Source organism: Mirounga leonina, unplaced genomic scaffold, assembly GCF_011800145.1.
Source record: "Mirounga leonina isolate KUSES-001 unplaced genomic scaffold, KU_Mleo_1.0 Mir_55, whole genome shotgun sequence".
Classification (NCBI taxonomy): Eukaryota; Metazoa; Chordata; class Mammalia; order Carnivora; family Phocidae; genus Mirounga; species Mirounga leonina.
This window is the reverse complement of record NW_023270816.1, coordinates 3,434,102-3,441,097: the sequence shown is the minus strand read 5'-3', so window position 1 is coordinate 3,441,097 and position 6,996 is coordinate 3,434,102.

Genomic DNA, 6,996 nt, shown 5'->3' with positions numbered 1-6,996 from the left:
GCCTCCGCGGGCGTCAGTGCGCAGGCGCGACGGCGGGGCGCGTGGCGGTGAGGTGGGCCGTGAGGGGGCCTAGGCGGTGGGCGGGCCCGCGAGGGCGCGGGCCCGGGCCGAGACACACGCCACCCTCACCTCAGGCCCTTATCCGAACACCCCAGTGTTGTAGCTTGTCTTGACGTTTTTGTTTTGGGGGGCGAGGGCAGGTTTTCTGCACTTAGTGTTTTTCGAGCCAGTGAGCACCACCCAGCGGTGACAGTAGTGCCCCACGTTCAGCCCAGGACCCGGATCCCAGTGGTGAGGATGTGGGTGCGAATCCTGCCAGCTGCAAGCCTGCGGGCGGTTCTTTTGCGTGCTTCTGCTCTGGTGGCTTCGAAAGCTCCTCTCCGTGTTGCCTGGGCGCCAGTATCATCCATTCATTAGAGGTTAACTTGGTTCTCCTCTGGGCAAACCCTTTTCAGTGCCTTCCTGCGGGGTTGGCACCACTTGCCTTACAATTATGCTGGCAGATCAGCTCCAGCGCTGATGAGGAGGAGGTCGGGGTGTCTTAATCCCACAGACGGAAACATTTCCTCCAGTAACAGTAACCCACTCTTCAGCCTCAGGTTTGGGTGTTTTCTCTTGGACACGCCCCACAGTGTCTCTAGTCTTCCAGAGAGAGCTCTTGCTTTGTCTTCTCTCCAGCCCTCAGGGCAGTGTTAGACCCACAGTAGGGGCTTAATGCATTAATAAATATTAGTGAATTTTCATGATATTATCCAAAAGCTTTAACAATCCCCAAGGGCTGCATAAGACCCCATACAGAGGTTAGAGTCAGCCACAGATATGGAAACTCAAATATTTGAATTGGGGTGGCTCCGTTGGCAGAGCATGCAACTCAATCTCGGGGTTATCAGTTCTCTACCCCACACTGAGGGTAGAGATTACTTAAAAATAAAATCTTTATGGGTGCTTGGATGGTTCAGTTGGTTAAGCATCTGACTCTTGGTTTCTGCACGGGTCATTATCCCAGGGTTATGAGATTAAGCCCCGAGTTGGGCTCTGCAAGAGCGCAGCCATCTGCTTGAAATTCTCTCTCCCTCTGCCCCTCCCCCTGCTCATGTGCACCCATGCACTCTCTCAAATAAAATCTTAGAAAAAATTTAAAACTCTTAAAAATTTTTTGAATAGGGCGCCTGGGTGGCTCAGTTGGTTAAGTGACTGCCTTCAGCTCAGGTCATGATCCTGGAGTCCCTGGATCGAGTCCCGCATCGGGCTCCCTGCTCTGCAGGGAGTCTGCTTCTCCCTCTGACCTTCCCCCCTCTCATGCTCTCTCTCATTCTCTCTCTCAAATAAATAAATAAAATCTTAAAAAAAAAATTTTTTTTTTGAATAATTAACATTGAACAATCATCGATTGTCAATACTGGCAAGGTGTGTTTGAGTACACACCTGGGTGGGGTAATCGGCGATAGCTGGAATATCATGGATTTAGACTTAATACTTTTCACCTCTTTCCATAGATCCAGTTATAATGATTGATTCCCAACATCCATTTTACTGAATAGATATGTGACCCAATCTTCACCACAGAAGGGTGAAGGAAGTTTGCTGGTTTGGTTCTGGGAACAAAAGTCTCACTTCTAAGAAATAGAAAGAAGGATGGATCCTTCTTTCCTTTGGACAGTGTCTGGGTGTGAGGCCTGGAACTGCTGCATCCACCTTTTGAGTATGAGCGGAACCAGCATGACCCTTGGCAAGACCAACACACTGAGGAAAGCAGAGTAGAGGTGGAAAGAGTACAGCCTTCGAGGGCATCTCTGAGGTCAGCCCTAACTAAGTTCAGCGTCTGAATTCAACCTCTGATTTTCCAACTATGTGAGACAAATACTTCTTGTTTAGGCCAGCTTGAATTAGACAAGCTATTGTGTCACATGCCACTGAGAACATCCTGATTTATCCACACTGAATTCCTAGGAGGAAAGTAAGATTTTTGGATACGGTAGGAAGGAAAGGGGTTTCTAGGCAGGCAGTGCTTGTTGAGAACACTGGGGCAAGAGAACTTTGTCACAATGTTGTGCAAGGGAAACTGCTGCCAAGCCTGGAAAATCCTTCTGAAGAGCTTTCAAGTAGATTGAAAACACATTAGGTCCTAGGATACATAAAGACTTTGCAGAGGTATGTGGATGGACCAAATGAACCAGAGAAGACAAAGCATTGGCCCTACAGTAGGACAGCTTGGGTAACAGTTGTTTCCTTTGGGAGAAATCCTTAGTCTGGAATAGTGATGGAATCAGCAGTCCTCCCTAAGAATTCAGCAGCAAATCTAAGATTCTTCTTTCTGCAATGTGGTCCCTGTCCCAAAACATAGCAGAGTCTAGGAATGTATGGAACTTGTGCCTTGGCTTCAGGCTCTGTTCTATCCCAGTGTCCCCTTACATCTCTGGCTACTCAGTGCCCTTTGTGGGCTTACTTTGACTGCACCTTAATATATTCCCCAAGGTTGTTACTTTGCACCAACACTCTGGGTAATAGCAGTCACTCCCATGGCTTCAGTTACCGCTATATGCTGACCACTCTGAAATCTCTCTCATCGAGTTGTATCCTGAGCAGATGCCCTCTCCATTAAAATTCCCCATAAGCACATCAAGTTTAACACATCTAAACCAAACTCATTGTTAACATCTACCTCTTCCAGCCTTTATTCTTTCATCTCCATTCAAAAAATGAGCAGTGCAACTTATCTTGTCAACCAACCTACTGGGTAGCAAGCACACTCCACTTAGACATCACTTCTTCCAGGAAGCCTTCCTATCTCCTGCCTTTGGTGCCCCTTGGCATCATCTACCTAACTTGTCTTCTTACCAGATATTAAAATTCCTAGTTTCATCTGTCTCCTGTAGTAGACTACATAAGCTTTGCAAGATCATCTTGTTATACTACTTTATGCACAGCTCCTAACACATTGCAGGCATTAAATATGAATACTAATATATTCTCTATGCCCAGTGCCTAACACACATGAATGAATATGAATATATTCTTCGGGATGCAAGGAATGTGTTCAACTGTTTCCTACCTGGAGGCTCTATCAAGAACCAAGAGCAAAAATTGAGAGGATAATTGCTTGCTTCTGTTGAGGGGCTACACAGCACCTGTCTTCAGGGGAGTCATTACAGTTGCTCAAAAAGCTCTTGAATATTCAGAGCTTTGTCTGGGCCAGATAGGAACTAAGAATAACAAATAGGCAAAAGAGTATCATGTTAAAAATGGCATCTAGATCTACGATCATATGCTACCTAGGCTGGTAGAGTGGGTGGGTATGCACCATAATCTCCAAGTGCAAGTGCGGGGTCACTGCTACATCAGTGCTACTGAGCCAGTTTCTCCTGAAGGGGCCTTGCAACCGTTCTTGGTTAAGTTTCACAAACAGGGTTGCAGGAGTGCAGGCCAGATTTAAGCCAGAAGGTAGAATCCCCCAACCTCCCATGTAGCAAACCCCCTGGTTTGTCTGAAGGGAGCAATGACTCAACACTGTGGATTGGCCACCGCTAGTTTCCTGTGCACTCTTGACAATAGGGGTAAGCTCCATTCTTTCCTGGCACAATTACCCCAGGATGGCTCCAGGTCAAAGGTAATATTATCCAGGGTTGTAAGAAGTGTTAATTATAACCACGGGGATGAATAAACTCCTACAAAAGCATCAACAGATGAGGGGGCAATGACTGGTCTAGAGGACAAATTGCTACCAATGAGAAATAAGGAATATCTGAAAATTTTGAGAAAGAGTGGCTTTGCAAAATTGTTTGCAGAAGCGTCCTAGAAACTAGAGTGCTCAGTTGCATCAAATATAGCTGAGAGGCCAAGAACACGAACATCTAGTGAGCCCTCTGTACCAAGCGTGGTTACATTTGTTCTCTTTACAACCTTTCCAGCAGCAGCATCCACTGAACCTAATGTGAAGAGATGGCAACTGGTACACCACCCTCCAACCATACCAGACCTTCATGAAATGTTCTCATCCCTCTTGTCCACAAACTGGTATTTCCTTCAAAAGTCAAACCGCTTCTAAGATTATTCTTAACTAAACCCTCTTACTTTATCCAGCATCTTCAACTATATTCAGAAGTTTTATAATTTGCATTTCCCCCCGTCACCGCATTGCTGGCTCATTTGGTGGTTACCAGCTCCTACATGTTTGGCACAACCATTCAGACTGCTTGCAAAATGTCATGCTCAGCTCCAGCAGTTCTTCCTCCTACTACAGAGGATGCGGCAGGAGGACACAGCAACAAGCCTGGGCTCTTGAAATCAAGACACGCTTCTGCTGTCAGCTCCGAGGCAGGCACTGTCCAGGAAGCTTTGATGACAGCACCCTCGAGTGCCCACCCAACACTTAACAACCTTTGGGTGATCACTTAACCCTTTTAAACCCATTTCTTTCTTTTTTTTTTTTTTTAAAGATTTTATTTATTTGAGAGAGAGAATGAGAGAGAGCACATGAGAGGGGGGGGGTCAGAGGGAGAAGCAGACTCCCCGCCGAGCAGGGAGCCCGATGCGGGACTCGATCCAGGGACTCCAGGATCATGACCTGAGCCGAAGGTAGTCGCTTAACCAACTGAGCCACCCAGGCACCCCTAAACCCATTTCTTGTTCTGTAAAACAAACAAGTGCCTCTTCTCACGAGGGTGATAGTAAAATGGCATATATAAAATATGTGTCAGTTTTTGGCATGTTAAGTATTCAATAGATATCAAAAATGTTAAGGCATTTTTTTTTTACTATCTTCATAGTACAAATCTCCCTGGAATAATGCTAAAGTAGAGACATCAAAACTATCTTACCTTTTTAGATTTTATCCAAATTGACTACCCTTAAAATTAACCTTTTTTGCAGTACACTCAAGCTTTTGCCAAACGGCGGGATTCTCCATTTCCAGGAGTCATCTAAAGAATGCCTCAGCACTCACTTGTACCAGTTAAAGAGAAGTAGTACATTTTAACAGGAAGTAAACAGGCAGCTTTTCACTTTTACATCTCAAGACATCACAATCCATTTAAAGTAAGCTTCCATCTTTTCTATCCAAATAATATAAATTTATATTTGAAGTAGTTTGATCAACGGAGATGGTCCGTCATCAGGACTGGCACTTTGAGATACTAGCAACGGCTAACATCGACTGAGCAGTCACTGTGTGCTTGGCACTGCTGTAAGCACTTTACATGTATTAACTCATTTAATGCAGTTTCCAGGAAACAACTGAGCCACAGAGGGAGAAAGGAGCTTGCCCAAGCCATGAAGCAGGTTAAGCAGTAAAGCCAGGATTCAAATCCATTAGCTCCAGAGTCCACTCGCTCATCCTGGATTATGACTTACCACCTCTCTTATCATAGTTGTACCAGCAAAAAAAGCATCCAATTCCAAAACTGAAGAATACTGACTCTGCACAATCCAAAGTTCTCTCTGCCCAAGTTACTCATCAACTAACACAGATGCATCAGAAACTTCAAAATTAGTAATGACATACAACAGGTCTGTATTAAATTTAGTCGTAAAATTCTATCACTAGTTGAAAAATTAATTTCCTACTGTACAACAAAGATTACAGAACATCAAAGGAAAGAGAAATTCCATTTTTGTTTAAATTGGGCAAGTTAAAAAAGGACATACATTAAGAAAAACCAAAGTCAAAAGTACTTTATAATGGGGCGCCTGGGTGGCTCAGATGGTTAAGCGTCTGCCTTCGGCTCAGGTCATGATCTCAGGGTCCTGGGATCGAGTCCCGCATGAGGCTCCCTGCTCCTTGGGAGCCTGCTTCTCCCTCTGCCTTTCTCTCTCGCTCTGTCTCTCATGAATAAAAAAAAATAAAAAAATAAAAAAATCTAAAAAAGTACTTTATAATGGAGGAAATATTTAGTATTTTAATATACACCACAATGTTTAACTATCCTAAGTAAATGTATTTAAAATTGTGTAGAATCTATTTACTTGAGACTACACAAGAGGCCAATCAAAAGTCAAGAAGTGCAGTTATCTTAAACACACCAATGAAGGCAAGATATACCTGTATGCCAGTTAAACAAGCAAAAACACAGGAGCTATTTTCAAATAAGCTGTACCTCAGTTTCAAGTGTCATTAACTCCACTTCTGAGGTTCCTTGATTGTTACAATACCTAAAACAAGAAAATATTTTCTTTTCAGCAGAAATCACATTTCATCTCAACCACATATATGAAAAGGTATAGATTCTAAAGTCATTCCATACCATACTTTGATACTTAATGTTTAAAATCAGACAATGAAACAGAGTCTTAAAAACATCTTAAATACACTTTCTCCTTTAACATCCCACAGCCTTACCACGTAGTATCAGCAGGTATGTTATTAGTGTAACTCAAGAGCAGTGGCTTTTTATTTTTAAAGACTTAGAGAGCGAGCGAGCGAGCGGAGGGGAGAGGGTTAGAGGGATAGATAAACTCCAAGCAGACTCTGCGGTAAGCGCAATCCCAATGTGGGACTCGATTTCACGACCCTGAGATCTTGTGGCCAATGTTTTAAAATAAACATCACTGGGGCACCTGGATGGCTCAGTCCTGAATGTGGCCAATGTTTTAAAATAAACATCACTGGGGCACCTGGATGGCTCAGTCCGTTGAGTGTCTGCCTTCGGCTCCAGTCATGATCTTGGGGTCCTAGGATCAAGCATGTCGGGCTCTCTGCTCAGCGGGCAGACTACTTTTTTCCCTCTCCCTCTGCTTGATGCTCCCCCTGCTTGTGCTCTGTCAAAATCTTAAAAAAAAATAAAAATCACTGACTATACAGATACCTGAATCATTTCACAAAAAGAAAGTCTACTTTTCAACTAAAAACTAATACGTAACGATTTTCTTCCAATACTTCTCTTTATACTTAAAATATTTGAATATTTTATAATTATTTTTACAAGTCACAAAAAAAACATTTATAGTCCTAAATTCCATGTTCATTTTGCAAAAAACAAAGCATACTTGTTTTTAAAGATT